Below are 24,016 nucleotides of genomic sequence, written 5' to 3'. Positions count from 1 at the left end.
TATAACATATAACATATAACATATAACAACTACAGCATGGAAACAGGCCTGTCCGGCCCTACCAGTCCACGCCGACCATTCTCCCTGACCTAGTCTCATCTACCTGCACTCAGACCATAACCCTCTAATCCCCTCTTATCCATATACCTATCCAATTTACTCTCAAATAATAAAATCGAGCCTGCCTCCACCACTTCCACCGGAAGCCCATTCCATACAGCCACAACCCTCTGAGTAAAGAAGTTCCCCCTCATGTTACCCCTAAACCTTTGTCCCTCAATTCTGAAGCTATGTCCCCTTGTTGGAATCTTCCCCACTCTCAAAGGGAAAAGCCTACCCACGTCAACTCTGTCCGTCCCTCTCAAAATTTTAAAAACCTCTATCAAGTCCCCCCTCAACCTTCTACGCTCCAAAGAATAAAGACCCAACCTGTTCAACCTCTCTCTGTAGCCTAAGTGCTGAAACCCAGGCAACATTCTAGTAAATCTCCTCTGTACCCTCTCCATTTTGTCGACATCCTTCCTATAATTTGGCGACCAGAACTGCACACCATACTCCAGATTCGGCCTCACCAATGCCCTGTACAATTTCAACATTACATCCCAACTTCAATACTCGATGCTCTGATTTATAAAGGCAAGCATACCAAACGCCTTCTTCACCACCCTATCCACATGAGATTCCACCTTCAGGGAACAATGCACAGTTATTCCCAGATCCCTCTGTTCCACTGCATTCCTCAATTCCCTACCATTTACCCTGTACGTCCTATTTTGATTTGTCCTACCAAAATGCAGCACCTCACACTTATCAGCATTAAACTCCATCTGCCATCTTTCAGCCCACCCTTCCAAAAGGCCCAAGTCTCTCTGTAGACTTTGAAAATCTACCTCACTATCAACTACTCCACCTATCTTAGTATCATCTGCATATTTACTAATCCAATTTGCCACACCATCATCCAGATCATTAATGTAAATGACAAACAACAGTGGACCCAACACAGATCCTTGGGGCACTCCACTAGACACTGGCCTCCAACCTGACATACAATTGTCAACCGTTACCCTCTGGTATCTCCCATTCAGCCATTGTTGAATCCATCTTGCAACCTCACTATTAATACCCAACGATTTAACCTTCTTAATCAACCTTCCATGTGGAACCTTGTCAAATGCCTTACTGAAGTCCATATAGACAACAAGTTTACTTTTTCCAGTTAATGTGTTGATTGAGTTTTGAAAACTCGCATCTTCCACACAGATTATATAGATATGCTTGTTTATACTAATGGGAAAAAAATGTACATGCTATTTCATTATTTACTCTGTCATAGTGTTCACAACATTTTGCTGTGTTGATGTCCATAACACAATTCATGGGCAATTTAGTAAGCAGCCAGCTTGGGACTACAGGCAACTTGTGCTTTACCTGTGTTTGATTTATGCATTTTTGGATCAAGGCACTTGATTAATTAACGTCAAGTTTACGTGCACATTTCAAAAAATCACACTTTTGCGCTTTAAAAAAATTGTGCACTGCTTTCCAAGAACATAACCCCAGCGTAAAACATGCGGTGCCTGTACTGTGTGAGAAAGCAGAAGGAAGAAAGAAATCTTATCGGTCAGAGGCACTGAATCTTCGTGAAACTGTGTACCGTTTGATTGCAACGTAGTGTATGGCAAATTATTAAATTGGTTACACAGAGCTTTTTTCCCAATTTAAAGCACAGCGCAGTTTGACAGTCCCTTTGTGTTATATCGGTTGTCTGCGAGCCTTTCTTGTGAACAGCCCTTGTCCTCAGGACAGGGTACATATCTGACGAAAGCTTTGACAAACGGAGAACTTTTTTTTACAAGACGCTAAATTATAAAGCTGAAATAAAAACACAAAATGCTGGAAACACTTAGCAAGGCAGGCAGTATTTGTGGAGAGATGTGAAGTTGATATTTCAAGCTTGGTGTGTTGTGAGGTATGATTTTTGATGTGGGAATTAACACAATTTTGTAGGGTGTAACTAACATTTTCTTCCTCTTCACACAACCTAGCAGATGACAAAGCTCCTTTAATTTGTGTCCGTTTCTTCTTGATGCCATTTCTCTTTTCTTTTGTAACTTTCTCATTGTCTCTCTGTCAGTATATTCTCCTCTGTCTCACATTCCCTCATACCCTCTGCAGAAAGTGATCTTTCCAAGACAGGATGATGTTCTTGTTTCCTTCTTGCCCCTGGCTCATATGTTTGAGAGAGTTATCCAGGTAAGAGTCGGTCTCTTTCTCTCACCAGGCCTATGCCGTATATTATATTTTACAGAGCCAATGGTTACCTACATCTGAAGATGTACATATTTCCTACTTGCCATTAGCACACATGTTTGAAAGAATGGTACAGGTAAGAAGGAAAAGGGCAGCAAAGTAACATTAGTGTTTTCCATCACGTTGAAAATAAATGCATTTATTTTCTGTTCTTAACTGCTTAAGCTTTTAGTAAAGCCCTACTAAGAGCTGTATTAACTTTGATTAATACTATATTTACCGACTAAATACTAAATATTTACTATACTAATGACATTATGTTCACTGAAAACCATGTTTATGCTTTAAAAACATAGACACACAGGCACAGTACTGGAGTAACTCAGCGGGTGAGGCAGCATCTGTGGAGGATGTGGATAGGTGATGTTTACTCTTCAAAACGTCGCCTATCCATGTCTTCCAGAGATGCTGCCTGGCCTGAGTTACTCCAGCACTTTGATTCTTTTTTTGTAAACCAGCATCTGCAGTTCCTTCATATTTATGCTAAATCTTGTTACAACCAACTAAATTGCATCACAGGGTGACACAGTGGCACAGCGGTAGAGTTGCTGCCTTACAGCACCAGAGAACTGGGTCAATCCTGACTACAGGTGTTGTCTGTATGGGGTTTATACGCTCTCCCTGTGACCCCATGCGTTTTTTCTGGGTGCTCCAGTTTCCTCCCACATTCCAAAGACATGCAAGCTTGTAAGTTAATTGGCTTCTGTAAATTGTCCCTCGTGTGTAGGATAGAACTAGTGTGCATGTGATTGCTGGTCAGTGTAGACTTGGTGGGCCGAAGGGCCTGTTTCCACATTGTATCTCCAAACAAAAACTAATTGTGTCATCAAAGTGAATGTAATTTCAATGCCATCCCAGTGATTCTAAGACACTAAATATCTATTAGATTGGTGTGACCAACTGTTTCGTATCAATATATCACACACAACGTCTTGCTTTGAATTAAAGCAACACTATGCAATGTAGATTTACTTTCTTTCAAATGTCATCATACAATTTGGTGTTCTCATTCAGTAGCTTTCATTAACAGCCTGATAATACACTTACAAAATGCCAACACTTTAATTTTCCCACTATAGTATATTATTACAGACTAGTCTTACTACATCAACTTGGTGACTGGTTGACTGACTGACTGACTGATCCTGACTGGTTGCATCATGCCTGGCACGGCAATTCAAATGCATAGAAACAGAAAAGACTGCAGAGTGGTGGTCTCGCCCAATGATCACGATCACAGCCCTCACCACCACAGAAAGCATCTACGTGAGTCGCTGCCTCAAGAAGGCAGCATCTATCATCGAGGATCCTCGCCACCAAGGGCAGTCCCTCTTCTCGTTGCTACCAAAAGCATGAAGCGGCACTCCACCAGATTTCGGGACAGCTACTTTCCTATCATGCTCTTGAACCAATCCATGCAAGCCCAATCCGACCTTGACAATGAAACGCTACAGATCACCACCTGCAAATTGGAGGAATAGCACCTCCTATTTTGCTTGGGTAGCTTACAACCCAGTGGTATGAACATTGCATTCTCTAATTTTAAGTAACTTCATCTCATATTCTCCTCCTCCCTAGTTGTTTTACCAGTTCCACGGTTCTCCACATTGTTTCTCTTGAGATCTCACCTACCAGGCAACGTACTGCCTGAGGTAATTTGTGGCTGGTCCTGATCTTTCCTCACCTCCAGTTCTTCACCTACCCCCACCCCCAATGTTCAGTCTGAAGAAGGGTTCTGACCCGAAATGACACCCATTCTTTTTGTCCGGAGATGCTGCCTGACATGCATTACTACAGCACTTTGTGTATCTTTGGTGTAAAGCGGCACCTTTAGTTCTTTATTTCTACTACAAATCACCTGTTGCATGACAATGGACAAGGTTTTTGTAGGCTATTTGTGTTTTGCACTCATACTCTTCATTCATATCCAAATCCTTAATGTAGATAACAAACAATAAATGTCCCAGCTCTGATCCAAGGATATCTTCTAAAATCCTCACTCCCAAGATTAGTCTTAATCAACAATTTCAGGTCACTTGTGCCTCCAAAAAAAAGTGTTCCATTCATTAACTACCTCCGCTATGATGCAGTTCACTTTAAAATGATCATCTGCCATTTTATCTTTATGTAAATGTCATACTCTAATCTGAAATTAGCTTTTTTTTTAAATATTCAATTTATTCATTGAATAACTTGAAGTACTTTAAACATTGTGACAGGAACATCAACTTTGGGACTATTTTAAGTCTTTGGGATTCTATATTCTTTCAGTCTGTCGTTATATGCCATGGAGGCAGGATTGGTTTCTTCCAAGGTGACATTAGGCTCCTGTCTGATGATATGAAGGCTCTACATCCAACAATATTTCCTGTAGTTCCAAGATTGTTAAATAGAATGTACGATAAGGTAAGATCTATTCTGTAAAATGAATGCACAATTTAGTAGGTATAACATAACATGTGCACTCGTGTTGCTAGTTAAGACAACAGGACGTTACAGTGGGGCAGTTGGTAAAGCATGTCCATTAAACAAGGGTTTACTGTTTATCATTTATTTAGCCATGACTCGCTGCTTTTTATTGTACACAAAAAATGCCAGTACACATAATTAATAAACATGCATATCACGTGGCTGAAAAACAAAATAATGAAGTTTAACTTTCTCGAGCTGCTGGTACGATGTAATGTCACATAAAAAGCACTGCACGTGTGTAATATAGTCACAACCCCACAACCTGACATTGTTAATTACACCTACAACTTTGCAAATCTTGTATAATATACCTCGTGCATCTACGTAAGTTCCTAAACCTGTATGAGATCATTTCGTAATTAAAAACAGAAAATGCTGGGAACTCTCACCACGCTAGGCAGCAGCTGTGAAAAGAGTTAATATTTCAGGTCCAAAACCTACTGTTGTCGGCTGATGCTTTTGTACACTCTGTTCCTATCTAAAATGATATTCTTTCTCTTTACCAGTACTATTTCTTTCTCCCAATTGTTTGTGCATTGTTCTCTTTTAAAGCATTTCAAGTGTGTATTTTTAGTACGTCATGCAACTAAAGTACAATATATATATATAATCGATTTATTTTAGATATTTAGTCAAGCGGGTACACCAGTAAAACGCTGGCTACTGGAATTTGCTGCTCGAAGAAAAGCAACTGAGGTACGAAATGGTATCATAAGGAATGATAGCATCTGGGATAAAATCTTCTTCAAGAAAATACAGGTAAAAAAGGAACTCATGATTATCATTACATACCATTTAACATCAATACTTCGCACACCAGGTCTCATATCTGTTGCGTTTTAACCTTAGTTTAAAGTTTAGTTCAGAGAACAGCATGAACATGGGCCCTTTGGCCCACTGAGTCAATGCTGACCCATTCACACTAGTTCTGATATTCCACTTTCTCATCCACTCTCAACACAAGGAGGACATTTTTATTGCAATTAACCTACAAACCTGCACGTCATTTGAAAGTACATGACATTTAGACTCTGTGATTGTTGTGTTGGGAAAATTAATCCTTGCACCTTGACATACAGATGGATGTTCGCATAAACTTTAGGTCAGCAAATTTTCATAAAGCCAATCTTTTTTTTGTTTGTTTTCCTCACGCATTCAATAAAGGGTTGATTATCATCCCACGGCAAATTGATCTTTAATTTTGACCACGAAATAGCATACTCTCTTACATACTGGTGAAAATCTTTCCAATTTCCTCTATGCTGTCGGCAATTGGAAGATCAGATATGTATTTCTTAAAGGGATGCAGAAGACTATTCAGTGGATGAAGTGAACCATTTAACTACCCTCAAGCTTGCATAATTAAAATGCTACAGTCATCTGCATTGCTTCCTATCGCCAAGTCACCATAGAAAAACTAATTACCATGTTCCAAATTTAACATGATGTAACTTTATAATCTTCTAGCTTTGGAGGAAAGTCTGGTTAATGCTCTCTTTGTAACCTTTTGCTGATCTATTAATTCCAGGGGGAGTAATATTCTTTGTATTTCGCAACAGTTGAATTTGCAGGATACTCTATGGGGTACATTTATAGATCAGTTATAAAGCTAACTGGGAAATTATCCGAGCCAAGAATAATTGGCACGGACTAGAAAATATAGAGGCTGGTACTGATCCTTTGTACTTCTCCTGACTTGTATTCCAGCGCAAGTCTGGATTTTCATTGAAACTGGCCTCTCGTATTTGAAAACCGTGTGAAATGTTGTTTGCAGTTTAGAAACTTCTAAAAATTTCCCAGGTCATGATGTAATGTGAAGTTTCCATTAAATATGTGTTACCCAGAATTTGTTGTGCTCCCTGTTAATTAAATATCTTTATCTGCACAGGAGAGTCTGGGGGGACAGGTTAGGATGATTGTGACCGGGGCTGCTCCTGCCTCTCCTGCTGTACTTGGTTTCCTAAGAGCGGCACTGGGTTGCCAGGTACGCAAGGTTTTTTCCTGCTTCTGTTACTTTTTCAAGTTTACTGGAACAATTTTATTTTGAATAATCCAAATCTATAATTACATCTCATTCAACGTCTCATAAATAGCAAAGAGAGATGGTCCATACACTTAACATCTTTACTGTAGAAATAAGGAACTGCAGGTGCTGGTTTACAAAATAAAAAGACAAAGTGCTGGAGTAACTCAATGGGTCAGGCAGCATCTCGGGAGAACATGGTTAGGTGATGTTTCGGGTCAGGACCCTTCTTGGTACTGATGACTCTATGGGTGTTTGAGTTCACATCTCCTGGGTGGCTGTTCCCTCTTCCCCACAAGAATGGTGGACTCTGTGGCCATTAGTACAACTAATTTCTATTAACCTGCAGAAAAGGCAAGTGGTGTGATATTTGTAGGGACTATTGCAAACTCTTGAGTCATAAATTATAGAGCCATAGATTCGTAGTGTGGAAACAGGCCCTTAGGCACAACTTGCCCATGCTGACCAACATACCCCATCTACACTTGTCCCACCTGCCTGCATTTGGCCCACACCCCTCCATCCTATCCATGCATCTGTCCAATTGTTTATTAAATGTTGTGGTAGTATCTGTCTCAACTACCTCTTCTGGCAGTTAGTTCCATATACCTACCACACTTTGTGTAAAAAGTAGTCCCTTGGATTCCTATTTAATCTTATCCCCCTTACCTTAAACCTCTGTCCTCTGGTTCTTGTTTCTCCTACTCTTGGTAAAAGATTGCGTATTCACCCTATCTATTCCTCTCATAATCTGATACACCTCTATAAGACCACTTATACCCTGCGCACCAAGGAATAAAGTCCTAGCCTGCTCAACCTCTATAGCTCAGGCCCTTGAGTCCTGGCGACATCCTCATAAATCTTCTCTGCACCCTTTCCAACTTAACATCTTTCCTATAGTAGGGTATCCAAAACTGAACACGATACTCTAAACGTGGTCCCATCAATGTTGTGTACAACTGGAACATGACCACCCAAATTCTACACTTAATACTCTGACTGATGAAGGTCAATGTGCCAAAAAGCGTCTTTGGCCACCCTATCGACTTATGACACCATTTTCAAGGAACTATGTACCTGCACTCCTAGATCCCTCTGCTCCACAACACTCCCCAGAGCCCTGCCATCCATCATCGGCAGTCACTTGAAGCAAGTATGACTGTCCTCCTTTATGGAGGACGCCTGTGCATGACTTTGTTTAACGTTGGGAGACTGGTGTACAGATAGCCACCACAGGGTCCTTGACAGATCTGGGTCAGGATCCAGTGGCAAGGAGTCCACGACGACCGGGGACCCTTTTCTGCTGCAGCCTTCATCCGCCTTCCCAGCCGTTGTGACACTCCACTAAAGTCAGCCATCATCCTCTGCCTGTTCCACCATTGAGGTCTTGGTTGGATTGCTCTTTGTCAGGGACCTTCCCCTCGATCTTACTGCCATGGGTGACCCTACCAGGAGCATAGCTCCAGATGGCATCGCTCTCAGGATCTCAGGACCACACAAGCTTCTCCACCACGACAAGGTGACAATCCATGGAGAAGATTGCCATTCACTGTGTAAGTGACTCTACAAGAATGTTGGACTCTGCATTCCTCAATACTGCGAGCTTCTTGCTTATTGAGTGCAAACCCAATTTCACATTGGTGCTACCAGGTAAAATTATGGTCCAGTATTTTGGGGCTTATGAACAAAAGTTACAGATAATCTACAAATAACAGATATTGAATGCTCAAACAAGCTTGGGGATGCACTATTTTACGCTCCAAGTGACAGTTGCTGCCAATTTAAAAATGCTTGGCTTTTCTGATCCACAGCTTAAACCATCATATGCCTTCCAAGCTCTCCTGATTCCTGAGTTACAATTAAATTTTGTGTGACCTCAGATTGGATTGTTGTTGTTGGATTTTCTGGCCTTAAAGGAAATGCACCTTGAAATTGGCTAAATGGTTGTAAAATATTGCATGATATAATGCAATGTTGCTTTTACAAAATATCGTATCATCTAATTTACCTTCAGCAAAGTTGTCGGAAAACTGGTGACATTTATTAAATATTGATGATGTAAGGGGGAATATATTGCAGTAATAGTGATTAACCAATGGCTCAATGTAGATTCCACTTATCATAAATGGCTGTCTTGAGAAACCTATTCTGCAGTCCAGTGCAATAATTATTCTATCTTTCCTTAACTACCTTTATAATTTCCATCACTCCATAAATCTTTTATTCAACAATAATTTTAATTAAAAAAAAGTATGCAGTCAGATCTTAAAAAACAATCTTGCACCATTATTGTGACTGATCAAATCAGAACTACCAAACAAGAATCAAGAGTGTTTAATTGTCATTTGTGCTGGGAACGGAAAATAAATAAATTCTTGCTGCAGTTTTTACAGGGACTTTAATGCACCAAAACAATAAATAAACATGACCAATTACAGCAACCTTGGTCAGGCAGAATCCCCCTGGGGGGGGGGGGGGTCCCTGCAGTCAAAATTATCTATCTCCCTCATATTTAGTATACCTCAATTATGCCCTCCCTTGACCACCTCTGCTGCATGAAGAGATTATCCAACTTCTCCAGTTTCTTTTCGCAACTGAACTGCTTCATCCCATGCATCATCCTGGTGTATCTCCTCTACACTCCCCAGTGTTCATCAAATCTTTCCTACACCTCAATGACCAGAGCTGCAACTAGCCTTTATAAAGTTGGAGCATAACCTTTATACTACTTACTTCAAGGATCGATGAACTTGTACTCTGAGGTCCCTCAATATCCCTAACACCAGAGGCTTTTTCTTGCATCTGTTATTTACCATTTTTTCATTTAAAAAACCTATATTATAATCAAGTGTATACCTCATCTAGTTTTAACCAATAATGTTAAATAAGAAAGATTGAGAGATATCAGCAGTTGTATAGACGTCTTCCATTCTGCTAGTATATGGACACTCAATACAGTAGAGCTTAAGAAATTATTGAGAATGCTCTTCTTGCCATTGTCAGGTATACGAAGGTTATGGACAGACTGAGTGCACAGCTGGATGTACATTCACCACACCTGGAGACTGGACATCAGGTACTATCTGATACTAATTTTAGCTTCCAATGCAATAACACCCTATATATGTGGAGGTTTATACAAGGTTCCTAAATTAATATTCAGCTACGAGAAATAGAGCAAACTTGCTTCAGATTTGTTAAGTCTTCGTTTATTGATAGTCATTCAAACGTATAAAATCTTAATGATGTGGAGGAAGAAGATGTAAACGGAGAAGGGCAAAGTAGCAAGGACAAGCGAGATCAATGCAAAGATAGAGACCCAAGCGGGCAGTGTTATAGGAGTAATCTGAAGTAATGGGGAAGGTGAGGGAGGAAAGGGGAATTTGGGAGAGATGAGGAGGGAAATTATTATATTTTTCAAGGAAAGTGGAGAAGGACAAATCTTAAAAGAGACAATAGATGCAGGAGTAGGCCATTCGGCCCCTCGAGCCAGCACCGCCATTCAATGTGATCATGGCAGATCATTCACAACCAGTACCCCGTTCCTGCCTTCTCCCCATACCCCCTGACTTCACTATCATTAAGAGCTCTATCTAACTCGCTTTTGAAAGCATCCAGAGAATTGGCCTCCACTGCCTTCTGAGGCAGAGAATTCCACAGATTTACAACTCTCTGAGTGAAAACATTTTTCCTCATCTCTGTTCTAAATGGCCTACCCCTTATTCTTAAACTGTGGCCCCTGGTTCTGGACTCTCTCAACATTGGGAACATGTTTCTTGCCTCTTGCATGTCCAAACCCTTAATAATCTTATGTTTCAATAAGATCCCCTCTCATCCTAAATTCCAATGTATACAAGCCTAGTCGTTCCAGTCTTTCAACATACGACAGTCCCGCCATTCTGGGAATTAACCTAGTGAACTTGCACTGCACTCCCTCAATAGCAAGAATGTCCTTCCTCAAATATGGAGACCAAAACTGCACACAGTACTCCAGGTGCGGTCTCACTAGGGCCCTGTATAACTGCAGAAGGACCTCTTTGCTCCTATACTCAACTCGTCTTGTCATAAAGGTCAACATGCCATTAGCTTTCTTCAGTGCCTGCTGTACCTGCATGCTAACTTTAAGTGACTGATGAACAAGGACACCCAGATCTCTTTGTACTTCCCCATTTCCTAACTTGACACCATTCAGATTACCACCAAAATGGATAACCTCACATTTATAAGATAGATGAGAGGAAAATGGGACTAAAACAGATGTAAATGGATGATTGCATTGTAGTGTGGAGAGAAGTAAGGCAAGGAAAATGGCGAGAGATGTGAAAGCGAGAGGACTGTCTAGGAAAGAGCTTGGAAAAAACATGGAGCTGGAAGTAAAGGAAGGTTTAGGTGAGTGCATGAAAGATTTGGAGGAGGGCAAGAGGAGGAATTATTTAAAGTGCAGGGATGAAAAAAGTAGTGGGGAAAAAGGAGATGAAATGGATGGCCAGACTGGAAGAGTGGTGAAGAAGGGAAGATTGAGGAAAATGTAGAGGAAAGACAGAATAATGGAAGAGAGGAAGGGAAGAAGAACTGCAGGAGGAAAGTATACAGATAATGGTATGGACGTAATGATATGAAGAGAGAGTGCTTGGTAGTTGTTTGATGGGACATGGAGAGAAGGAAAATAAAGTAGAGGTAAGACATAAATTGAGCAAAATAGGATTAAGAGGAGGAAAAGCAAGTGGGAAGAGCTAGGAAGGACAAGAAGAATACGGGCTAGCAAGTTGTGCAGAAAAGTAAGGTACAAAGAGTGGAAGAGGGAAAATAGAGGAAAAGGGTGTTGAACAAAAGGACCAAGGGGAAAAATCGCAAAAGGAATGGGCAAGGAGGATAGGATGCCTTTCCTGGTCATTAGTATTTAAGCAAACTTTAATCAGTTTTGTACTTACGCACTTTAGTTCTTGTCTCCAAACACGTATTAAAATCTATATTCTCCTTCATGACATAAAATGATTTGCTTTGCAATTAATAAATTGCTTAATCCACTTTCTCCAGGACATGTTGGGGCTCCTTTACCATGTAATTTTCTCAAACTTATTGATGTAGAAGAAATGAAATATTTCTCTGCAAAAGGAGAAGGAGAGGTAGGTAAATATTTACATCTCATGATATTTCAGCCCGAGTTTTAGGTATTCTTTGATATTCTATTTGAGGGACGTATCACATGAAGGAAACATCTTCAGAAATGATAACATACTCCTCGTAGAGCAATTTGATTATTATTGCCCTTGCTACTTTGACTGCCCAGTCAAATCCCATCTCTATCATCCCAACTCACTGCATTGAAGTAGTAGATAGGGGACTCTGACTTGATTGTGCAAAAGTGACAACTAAAACTAATGCTGAGGTATCTCCAACTATAAAGAAGGAACCCGATTGTGGAAGATTGAAAAATAAAATTGCAACATAATCTTTTGACTGACTGTTTCAAATGACCATTATATTGTAGATATGTGTGAAAGGACCAAATGTCTTCAAAGGCTACCTCAAAGACACAGAGAAAACTGCTGAAGCCTTGGACAAAGACAGGTCGCTACATACTGGGGACATTGGCAAATGGTTAAAGGTAAGCCTCTACCATCTAATTAGTTTCATTGTGCGGTTTAGCTAATTAATGATCATTTTCTGAAGGTCTCTATTTTTTAAATATATTTGATAAAACAGTCTTTGTAAAACATACCCTCCGGAGTGTCATCATTGTTATAAATTCGTATCTAAATATAAATGGGAGTATGGAGTGCATCCACATATAGAACAGTAATAGCTAATAGTTTCTTAAGATTATTTGAAGCACCTGACTTCCATTCAAATATAATTATTGCGATATAAATTCATTAACTTGGTTCAATATAATTAACTAAACTGTATCAAGTGCAGTGGTATTGTTACTGCCTCACAGTACCAGGGACCCGGGTTCAATTCTGACTTTGGGTGTTGTATGCACAGTTTGTACCTTTTCCATTCCCGTGTGGGTTTTCTCCAGATGCTCTGGTTTTCTACATTCCAAAGGCATACAAGTTTGTAGGTTAATTGGCTTCAGTTACAAAAATGTTCCTAGTGGATAGAACTAGTATATGGGCGATTGCCAGTCGGTGCGGACTCGGTAAGCCGAAGGGCCTATATCCATGCTGTATCTCTAAACTAAACGAATCGATAAGTATGAGGAAAAAGTGGAATTAAATACAGAACAACCATCTCTTCACTGAATAGCAGGACAGACTCTACAGGCCAAAGAGCATACCCCATCCCAAATAGACATTGAAAGAAAAATAATTTAATATTTTGCAATTCTATATGACATGACTTAATGGGGATTGTATACGAGAAATGATTTTCTGGAGCAGTATGTGGAGGATCCTACAAGCGAATGTCATCAAGCCACACACCATCCTGACTAATACATCGCTGTTCCTTTGCCATCAATGGGACAAAATCCTGGATTACATTGTAGGTGATCCACACCCCACCTGCAGTGGTTCAAGAAGGCAGCTCACCATCACGTTCTGGAGGGCAACTAGGGATGGTCAATTACATGATAGAAATAGCCACCTAGAATTTTCCATTATACTTTATTTTTCAAGAGTAATATTGTGATTTACATTGTAGTTAATGTCAGAAGTTTTGTGGAGGTCTTTGCTTTGTTTTCTTAAATATAGAATGGCACTTTAAAAATCATAGACCGAAAGAAACATATATTCAAACTTGCTCAAGGAGAGTACATTGCGCCTGAAAAAAATGAGAATATTTATGTACGGAGTGAACCTGTGGCCCAAGTGTATGTCCATGGAGATAGTTTGCAGGTAAATATAACAATTGCATTTGAACATCTGTGTGAAATATTACCCATTAATCCGGTTCTTTCAATATACTTTTGTCTCGGGTTATTTGCAGTTCATCCTACTGACTGGTCCCTGTGTTGTTGTATTGGATATATGTCACACAATACATCAGAGAATATAATAAATATCAACTTGTGATAATGGGACTTAACAATGAGCAATTAAGGGAAAGAATGGCCGACTGAATGGGGAACAATTGCAAGCAAACATAAACTGACAATTCATCCAGAAGTTGGTATTAATAATATAATAGAACAGAGTTGTAAAAAGCATTTACATTACCCAAGATCAAATGGTGTGTTATCATTTAACGGGACAACTTCTGGTGCTATTAATATTTAATACAACAATCAAAAGCTGTTTAAATTTTATTATAACTTTTCATCTCATGAAAGTTGAATCTATAAATTTTAATTAAAATTTATATTTCATTTTCTGATGACATATAAACATCCTTCCACTGCTTTGGTACAGTCCTTCTTGGTAGGTATTGTCGTTCCAGATCCAGAAGCTACAGAAGCCTGGGCAGGGAAAAGGGGATTTAATGGATCATATGGAGAACTGTGTAAATCCAAGGTACGTTTTTAAAGTGCATTTAAAGATGCATATCTGGAATATATAATGCATTAAACCTGATATCATTATAAATAATTTTGCAGTCAACATAAGTTTAAGATTAAACCTGTTGGGGCAAAACGTTAATAAGATGACCTCTGTTGGTAGTGAAGAACACTGCATGATTTAATTTTGCTCTGCATGCCTACTTGCATCTCATTTCCTGTTGCTGGATGTCAATTCTAGAAGAAAGCTACAGACACTCATAACAAAATGCTTTGATTAAATTTAGGATTTTTAAAAAGCTATCATGGAGGACATGGTAAAACTGGGGCAACAGGCTGGCCTTTATTCATTTGAACAGGTAAGGAGTATGGACTACGATTTTTAGATCCTTGATTATTAAGGCGTAAATTCCTAGTATTAATATTTTATGCAAGATCAAATTTGATGTTAGTTACTTGACATATTTTAATGGACTTTAAATGCAAGGTATTTTTAATTTAAAGAATTTGAGTAAGCTATGATTAGTTGGATATCTTGTGAAAGAAGAGCTATATGACAGGAGAACCAGCAGAAATAAAAAAAATAAGTCAAATCTGGAATTATGATTTTTTTAAATTAAGGCTCATTGGAGAAATTGATTTACCACTTTCTATCAAAATGACTTAAAATTGCCAAGTTGCATAAAAAATTGGTTAATTTAACCTTAATTTTTACCAGTTCTTTCTGAAAATAATAGATCTGAGCAGTGTGGGCTTTATACTTAGGATGTCGTCATATGTTTTATGAAAGTATTGTGAATTTTTATTCCATTTCTCAGCAGAAGAAAGAAATTCAAATCTTAAAAAAAGATTTAATATTTCTATCACTACAGGCCTCATAAGCATTGATAATTCACATCACTAATAGATTAATGTACTCATTTAACAATTTGTTAGTCTTTTTTTGTTATGGCTTTACATAACTTTTTTAGCAGGCAATCTTGCAAATTTGGTACGTGCTGAGTGGACCAAAAATATTGTAAATAAATTTAGATGTAGGTTCAGACTGTTCACTCTCTCTGCACTGGAACCACCTATCTATCATCCATGGAATCAATTTAGTAAACCTTTAATGAAAGCATATAATTCCTTATGTATTAAAAACAGAACTGTACACAGTATAATAGATATGGTCTCACCAAGCATACATGCAATTGTAATAAGATGCCAACATATTTGCTTTCCAAACTGAACTAATTGAAATGAAAAGGTACCGGAGAGGTGACATTTAGCAAGCATCACGTAGAACCCTTGGAATTATTTAGAAATACTTAAATAATTGGAATATAAAGGAATGCTTATTTCTACAACTAGAATAACTACAAATGGAAAACTGTAGTAACTAACTGTATTGAATTGAAAGATACTGCGTGGAAATAGGCCCTTCGGCCCACTGAGTCCACACCACCCATTCACGTTAATTCTGTTATCCCATTATATCTTCCCATAATTTTGTTCCTTGCACGTAACCTATTTTTGTTTTCCAAATTAATTGATTTGATGATATTGATAATTGTGATTTCTTGGCTTCTAGGTAAAAAATGTCTATCTCCACTGTGAAATGTTCTCTGTTCAAAATGGCCTGCTGACCCCAACATTAAATGCCAAAAGAGTGGAGATGAGAAATTACTTCCGGAAACAAATTGAAGAGCTTTATGCTAACACTTCTATATGAAAATATTTGGTGGATATCTTGTATGGGGGGAGGGGGTGTGGGGGTGTGGGAGGTGTGGGAGAGTTTAAAAAAATCCTATTTGCCAGCTGCTTATCTTGTGTGAAGAACACAATACATATGTATGAAATATATTCTTTCATTATATTCAGAAACCTATGAATTTTCTTCAGTCGACTGGAAAGTGTCTCTTGCTTAATTTCAAGATCTTCTATGTAAACTAAAGATTTGACTTTTTTAAAGCTGCACTATAATAGAAACAAATTTTGTATGTTCTTCCACAATGAAATTTACTTTGTTTATAAGAGGATGTGATTAATAGCTTAAAATTCTAATGTACATATTTTGTAAAAATGAGAAATAAAAAGTTACTAGGTTAAGGGTTAAGCTACTAAAAGTCATCCTTTAACATTTGTAAATCAAAACGTACAAGAATTGGTCTATTCTCCAAACATTTACATTCTGCTGTATGAACTCATCAATACATGAAGTAGATAGTTTTTCCTTGTTCCACATGAGCTGCCGACAGAACCACAATTGCATTTTTGTATTGAACTAAAATTAAATATAATTTGTTATTATTTTCATTGAATTGTGGATCATAAATATTCATGACATTGCAGTTTAGGAAATAATCTGAAAATGAAAGTTTATAATTAAGGAATCAATACAGTACAAGGAAATTGTATTAGTCGACTTGAGAGGTGAAATGAGAACTGGCCATCTATTAATATTGCCAAGTACCTGGTTTAAATGTTTACTTGTCTTTCCTGGTCTATGCTGTATTCTGGGTGAAGACTACAATCTCTGCGGAAGCTCTTAATGCAAGGTGGAATCGAGAATTCAGCTTGGTTCAGATACTCAATCTTCATGGGATAGTCTTAAGTAAGCAGAAGACAAAACATTCTTGTGATTCTATAGTACCTTCTGTGCATCAACCATCTTAAGGTGCTTTATCAATAAGTACTGTTCAATCTTGAACTGTTGTCACTTTACTTGCATGGGTACATGCAAAGGCCAAGTGTTTAAATGATAAGTTGATGTGATACATGGTGTTTATTTTCACATATGTGATGACCCGAATCCTGAGAATCTCCTGGTCTATTTTCAAAATTGTCTCTGGAGTGTTTGCATTGATCTAAATTTAAAAGAAAAGAGAATCAATTGCTCAAGGATAGCATTTCTATCTGCACAATACACCTTCAACCTCAAAATATAGGCCTTGATCATCAGCTCAAATCATAGAATAATAATTGATTGAATAATCTCATATCTGAACATATGTCATTGAGGTTCAATACCATACCTCAATGATGAGTAATCATACTTAATTGTCTTCAGCATACAGACAATTTCAGTAAGCTGCTGAGCTCACTAGAGCTGACTTTCGCCAACAATTCATTCTTTATTATTAAACAATTCATATTATCTTTTTAAAAAGAGGCAAAATGCAAGAATAACAGTATGTTCTTGACTTCAATGAAATTGGTGACAGGAGCTGTGCAAGCTCTGTGATCTGCAACAATATCACACATTCCATCAGAACCATTTGATGTTGATATTACAAGCATTAGATAAGAGATTTGTATCTGATGATATCCCAATGTTCCCATGAATTTGAGTTATGAGTTCAAACCTATTATACATTGGTTACCTACATCACTGAAGGAGATGCCAGAAAAACTGGTACAACCCCAAACAATGGAGAATCATTTGAAGAGTTGATATAAAACTGCACTAGCAGTTCCACCACATGAATGCCAATTAAAACAAAACTGCCAGAGCTCTGAAAATGCTTTTGATGTAAATACAGATCAGAAATAGAAGATAATGAAATAGAACATAATAGAATATAATGGATGAACTGATTTGCAAAAAATTAACAATCTCTGCCATGTTTACAGAAGTATTAACAGTGAGGGGTAGCACAATTGCACAGCAGGTAGAGCTGCTGCCCCATAGTGCCAGAGACCCAGGTTCGATCCTAACCTCGGGTGCAGCCTGTATGGAGTTTGCTAGTTTTCCGTGACCACTTGGGTTTCGTCTGGGTGCTCTGGTTTCCTCCCACATCCCAAAGATGTGTGGCTTTATAGGTTAATTGGTCTCTTTAAAATTGCCCTGGGGTGCAGGCAGTGGATGGGAAAGTAGGATAACATAAAACTTGGGTGATCGGTGGTCTATGCGGAACTGTGGGCTGAAGGGCCTGTTTCCATGCTGGATCTCAACCAAATTGAAGTATCACGTGAATATTTTAATGAATATTATTTTACACGTGAAGACAAATTTTTAATGTAAATTTCTATATTTGAGAACTTAAAACAATTTTGCAATTTTGTTTCCCAGTGATAATTGGCTTTGTGATTAAAATTTACCACAAAATGTTAATTAAAATAAGGATTAGATTCTGCTTCAAAATGAGAAATGGGCCTAGTGAATCCAAAAATAAATATGGGAATGTTATCACAACTGCACGGTTGGTACTTATCAGGAAATAATGAACAGGCTATTTTTTTTCTCTCTAGAAACCTGAGAATGATCTAACAAGACACCTTTTAAAGACATTAATGCTTTTGATATAGACACTGGGATTGTTCACATGAATGGAAAAGAGCATAATTAAAGTTAATCAAAATATTAGTCACCAAGAAATCAAATTGAAACTGACCTCGAGGGTTAAATTTTCTCTGAACGTTGACCCAACATGCACGTTTCAGAGTTTAAATATTCAATACTATCTCAGTGCACTTCATTGTATTTTTGTAAAAAATCACATTATGGATTAGTTTGTTGGCATCTTATGATGTGATGCTGCAAACATTTATGGTATGACATATGATTGCATCACAATGAATATGGATGTGACATCTGCCTGTCTCTGAAGTACAATATTCATTCTAACTGAAATAATTTCTTCCATAATATGACTTATTTTTATAGAAAATTTAGCTAATCTAAATATTGGAATATAAACGGGTACAAAGTCAAGACTTTGCAGCCCCCTCTGAGCAGGCTCTGCTGTTTAATAAAGTCATGTAAGAAGTGCCCTTTACCCTCAATCCTATTTACCTACACATCCCCATAATACAGGACCAAAATCGATTCAAAAAGAGACGCACAGGGCTGGAGTAAATCAGTGGGTCAGCCTGGATCGCTGGAGAATATGGATAGGTGACGTTTTGGGTCGGGACCCTGCCCTTCTTCAGACAAAATTTATTGCCTCAGTCTTCCACATAAATCGGCAGCCACGGCTCTCTGGGGTTAAACATTCCCATGAAAATACTCTTCCTCTCGCTCTTAAATAGTTGACACCATAGCCTGAGATCATGACTAGTTCTACACTCCTTTGCCAGGAGCAACATTTCCTTAGCCGCCTAAAAGCCTTGAGCGAGAGCAAGATGCTGGAAAAATTAAAACAGAAATGCTGGAATTACTCAGCAAGCGAACCTTATTTGGCCTTTCAGGTGGATAACCTTTCATCCGAATTGGAATACATTAGATATAAAACAAGCTTTGAATTGCAGGATGGAGATTGGGCAGAGAGAACAGAAACCCACAAGAACCCATTAGGAAATAGAGACTGACAGAGTGGATGTAATGCTGAGGCTCTATAAGGTGCTGGTAAGGCTGCATTTGGAATATTGTGAGCTATATTTGGCACAATATCTGAAGGATGTGCTGGCTCTGGAGAGGGTCCAGAGGTTTACAAGAATGTTCCCAGGAATGAGTAGTTTAACCTATGATGAGCGTTTGTCGGCACTGGGCCTGTACTCGCTGGAGTTCAGTAGAATGAGGGTGGACCTCATTGAAACATCCAGAATAGTGAAAGGTTTGGATAGACTGGATGTGAAGAGAATGTTTCCACGAGTGGGAGAGTCTCGATCTAGAGGTCATAGCCTCAGAATTAAAGGACGTTCTTTTAGGAAGGAGATGAGGAGAAATTTATTTCATCAGAGGGTGGTGAATCTGTGGAATTCTTTGCCACAGAAGACTGTGGAGGCCAAGTTAGTGGATATTTTTTAGGGAGAGATCGACAAGATTCTTGATTAGTACAGGTGTCAGAGGTTATGGGGAGAAGGCAGAAGATTGGGGTTAGGATAGATCAACCATGATTGAATGGCAGAGTAGACTTGATGGGCCGAATGGTCTAATTCTACTCCTATCGCTTATGACCTTATGAGTGAACGATGTAAGCGATGGTTATGGTGCTCTGGGGTTGGTAAATATATTAATGGAGGAAGTGTCAATAGGTGATGAAATCTAAAATAGGATTAGTAGCATTTTTTTCATAAGCCCCTTGTCAAAGGGTGTGATGCACGGAGTCGCTCAAGTGTTCTGGAGGACAAGCAAGCCTCCGGCATACACTCATCACACACACAACACGTACGTTCTTACCTGGAAAAAACCATCAAAATGGTCAGTTTTTGTGCTGCCTGTCCCGCTGAGTTACTCCGGCATTTTGTCTACCTTCAATTTAAACCAGCATCTGCACTTCTTTCTTACACATTTTGTCCATTCCACTGCAAAATCTACTCAAGGTCTACTTTGAAGAAGTTCTTTTCCTCTCTCCGACGAGTTCAGCAACATCCTCTCTCACTGCTCCCCTTCTGTGATTCCGCTATATTATTTTGTTAGGCCATCCTTTTCTCCTTAACTTAATCCAGCCTGGCTACACTCCCTGTCTCTATTGTCTTCCAATTCCAGCATTTAAGTGAGCTGATTTAAATCCCTCCACCACTTGTATCCATGACCTTACAGGCTTTGCAGGAATATCTTTTGAAATCTAACCAGAGCCACTGCAATTAGTCTCCTGTGTACCAAAACAAGAAAAAGTAACTGTAACATACAAGTAAGCTCTTTTTCATCAAGACCTAAGGAAAAGACAGTGTTGGAGTAACTCAGCAGGTCAGGCAGCAACCCGGGAGAACATGGACAGGTGATGTTTTGAGCCGGGACACTTCTTCAGATCAGTCTGAAGAAGGGTTCCAACCCAAAACGTTGCCTATCCATGTTCTTCAGGGATGCTACATGACCTGCTGAATTATTCTGGCATACGTGCCTTTCTCTGGTATAGACCAGCATCTGCAGTTCCTTGTTATTACAAGCCCCAAGGAACGGTGATTTATGAGTCCTGTAGCTGTTATCTGGCTTATCATCTGTCATCAAAAGAGCATCTTAAACTTAAAGGTATCACAAAATGCTGGAGTAACTCAGCGGGCCAGGCAGCATCTCAGGAGAGAAGGAATGGGTGACGTTTCGGGTCGAGACCCTTCTTCAGACTGATGTCAGGGGAGGGGGCGGGACAAAGAAAGGATGTAGTTGGAGACAGGAAGACAGTGGGAGAACTGGGAAGGAGGAGGGGAAAGAAAGGGACAGAGGAGCTATCTAAAGTTAGAGAAATCAATGTTCATACCACTGGGGTGTAAGCTGTCAAAGCGAAATATGAGGTGCTGTTCCTCCAATTTGCGGTCGGCCTCACTATGACAATGGAGGAGGCCCATGACAGAAAGGTCGGAGTGGGAGTGGGAGTTGAAGTGCTGAGCCACCGGGAGATCAGATTGGTTAAGGCGGACTGAGCAAAGGTGTTGAGCGAAACGATCGCCGAGCTTGCGTTTGGTCTCGTCGATGTAGAGAAGGTGACATCTAGAACAGCGGATACAATAGATGAGGTTGGAGGAGGTGCAGGTGAACCTCTGCCTCACCTGGAAAGGGTCCTTGGATGGAGTCGAGGGGGGAGGTAAAGGGACAGGTGTTGCATCTCCTGCGGTTGCAGGGGAAAGTACCTGGGGAGGGGTGGTTTGGGTGGGAAGGGACGAGTGGACCAGGGAGTTACGGAGGGAACGGTCTCTGCGGAAAGCAGAGGGGAGGAAATGGAAAGATGTGGCCAGTAGTGGGATCCCGTTGGAGGTGACGGAAATGTTGGGGGATAATTTGTTGTATACGCTGGCTGATGGGGTGGAAGGTGAGGACAAGGGGGACTGTATCCTTGTTACGAATGGGGTGAGGGGGAGCAAGAGCAGAGCTACGGGATATAGAGGAGTATTTCCTAAAGATTTATGACATCTCTGATTCCGTAGTGTGAAACACCTCATCCTGGGCGCCGATGCGGCATAGACGGAGGAATTGGAAGTAGGGGATATACTTTTTACAGGAGACAGGGTGGGAAGAAGTGCAGTCAAGATAGCTGTGGGAGTCAGTAGGTTTGAAGTAGATGTTGGCCACTAGTCTGTCTCCTGTGATGGAGATGGTGAAATCCAGAAATGGTAGGGAGATGTCGGAGATGGTCCAAGTAATCTTAAACTTAAATATCATCTTCACCATAGAAAGAGGTCCCAAAGAACGTTACGACAAATAGCACAAAATAACACAAGGACAAATTAGTCCACCCAATCAATGAGTAAGGGTAAGGAGAATTTTGGAAAGAAGTTGCTGGGGGTTATGGAGAAAATACCAGAGCTCAGAACCAGAGCAAAGAGAACCATATTCCATGTTATTTCCAGAAAGGTGGAAACAAAATAGAAAAATTGAATAAAAAAAGGTCTGTTTCGCAAGGAGAAATATTGAGGAATATATCCTGTCTATTTTCAGCTATGAGATGAATTATTTACTTTGATACGTACATGCTGGTGTTATATATTCCTAGGAATTAGACCATCTGTACTTCGGCGCCATCAATGTGGAATGGGATTTCTGAAATCGATAACAATCTCCTTTGTCTTGCTGACACTGAGAGAGAGGTTGTTGTCTTGGCACTAAGTTACAAGATTCTCAATCTCCTTTCTGTACTCCGTCTTGTCGTTAATCAATATCCGACCCACTATGGTGGTGTCATCTGCAAACTTGTAGAATGAGTTGAATTGGTATTTGGCTGCACAGACGTGAGTGTATAAGGAGTATAGTAGGGGGCTGAGAACACATCCTTGCAGAGCATCAGCATTCAGAATTATCGTAGTGAATGATTTATCACCAATCCTCGCTGATTGTGGTCTGTTGGTCAGGAAGTCGTGGATCCAGTTGCAGAGGGGAGTGCTGACTCAGAGTTCTTACATTATGCAGTGGCAACTTCGGTCCTTTCCACCAAGTCCTCTCTGCCTGCCACTACTTCACAGAGGAGTGGAGTGAACGATCTTGACACAAACCAACAACAGAGAGATCTTAAAGACGTTTCAGTTTAATTAGTCGTTTATTGAAGTAGTAATACAAACAGATTGTATTTCTCCAAGCTTTTCTCTCGTCATAGGTCTGGTAAGAACTGTATTTTGCCATAGCCTCTCTACGTCTGACGCATCCCGTCTCTGCATTACCAGATAGTACCTAGTTCTGGCTCCTCCCAGTATGTTATGCCCATACATTGTATTCATCTCACGACAACCACCAAGTGTCCAAAAATAATACAGCAAGATACAAAATAATATAATATGTCAAGACAGCTAGTACAAACAAAATGGCTCCTACACGAAGAAGTAAAACAAAAACAGATTTATTTAGAAAAATGTTAACATTCTACTAAATATCACTGTAAAGAGTTACAAGAGTGCTGATGCATAAAACATAAAAAAATAAAATGCTGTATGTCAATCGGTGTTTTGGCCTTTATTTCCAAAAGATAAAGAAAAACAGAATTTGAAACAAAAAATAAAGAATAGTGAGAACACAGCAGTCAAATAGCATTTCATAGAATCATAGAGGAATATAGCACCAAACAGGCCCTTTGGCCCATCATGTCCTGCCGATCAACAACCTAGCTATATTAATCTCATCTACAGTACTTCATTCAGTCTTTTATGCCTAGGCAATTCAAATGTTCATCCAGTCCTGTCTAGTCTCTCTGACAATGACCAACATTGGATTCTCCATGGGAGTCAGGCCCTCCAGGAAAATCTCTCCCATTTTCATTAGTTCTTGCTACCTCTAATTGCAGAAACCTGTCTTCTACAAGAATGAGGAAGTGTTGTGGATTACACTGGGGTGGTGAGATTGACATGGTCCAACAGGCAGTGTATGCATGTTGTGGTATGTACCGTGAGGTTTGGAGCTGTACTATGTTCATTCGGATGAA

General features: G+C 39.5%; 1 pseudogene; it reads left to right on the top strand.

Annotated features, from left to right (window-relative positions):
• LOC144611097 (long-chain-fatty-acid--CoA ligase 6-like) overlaps nt 1-15,980 on the top strand; it is a 34,124-nt pseudogene extending 18,144 nt beyond the window's left edge.
• The last annotated feature ends 8,036 nt before the right edge of the window (nt 15,981-24,016 follow it).

Source organism: Rhinoraja longicauda, chromosome 39 (genome assembly GCF_053455715.1).
Source record: "Rhinoraja longicauda isolate Sanriku21f chromosome 39, sRhiLon1.1, whole genome shotgun sequence".
Lineage (NCBI taxonomy): Eukaryota > Metazoa > Chordata > Chondrichthyes > Rajiformes > Arhynchobatidae > Rhinoraja > Rhinoraja longicauda.
The sequence above is the reverse complement of the archived record's forward strand: the minus strand, read 5'-3'. Positions and strand labels throughout refer to the sequence as shown.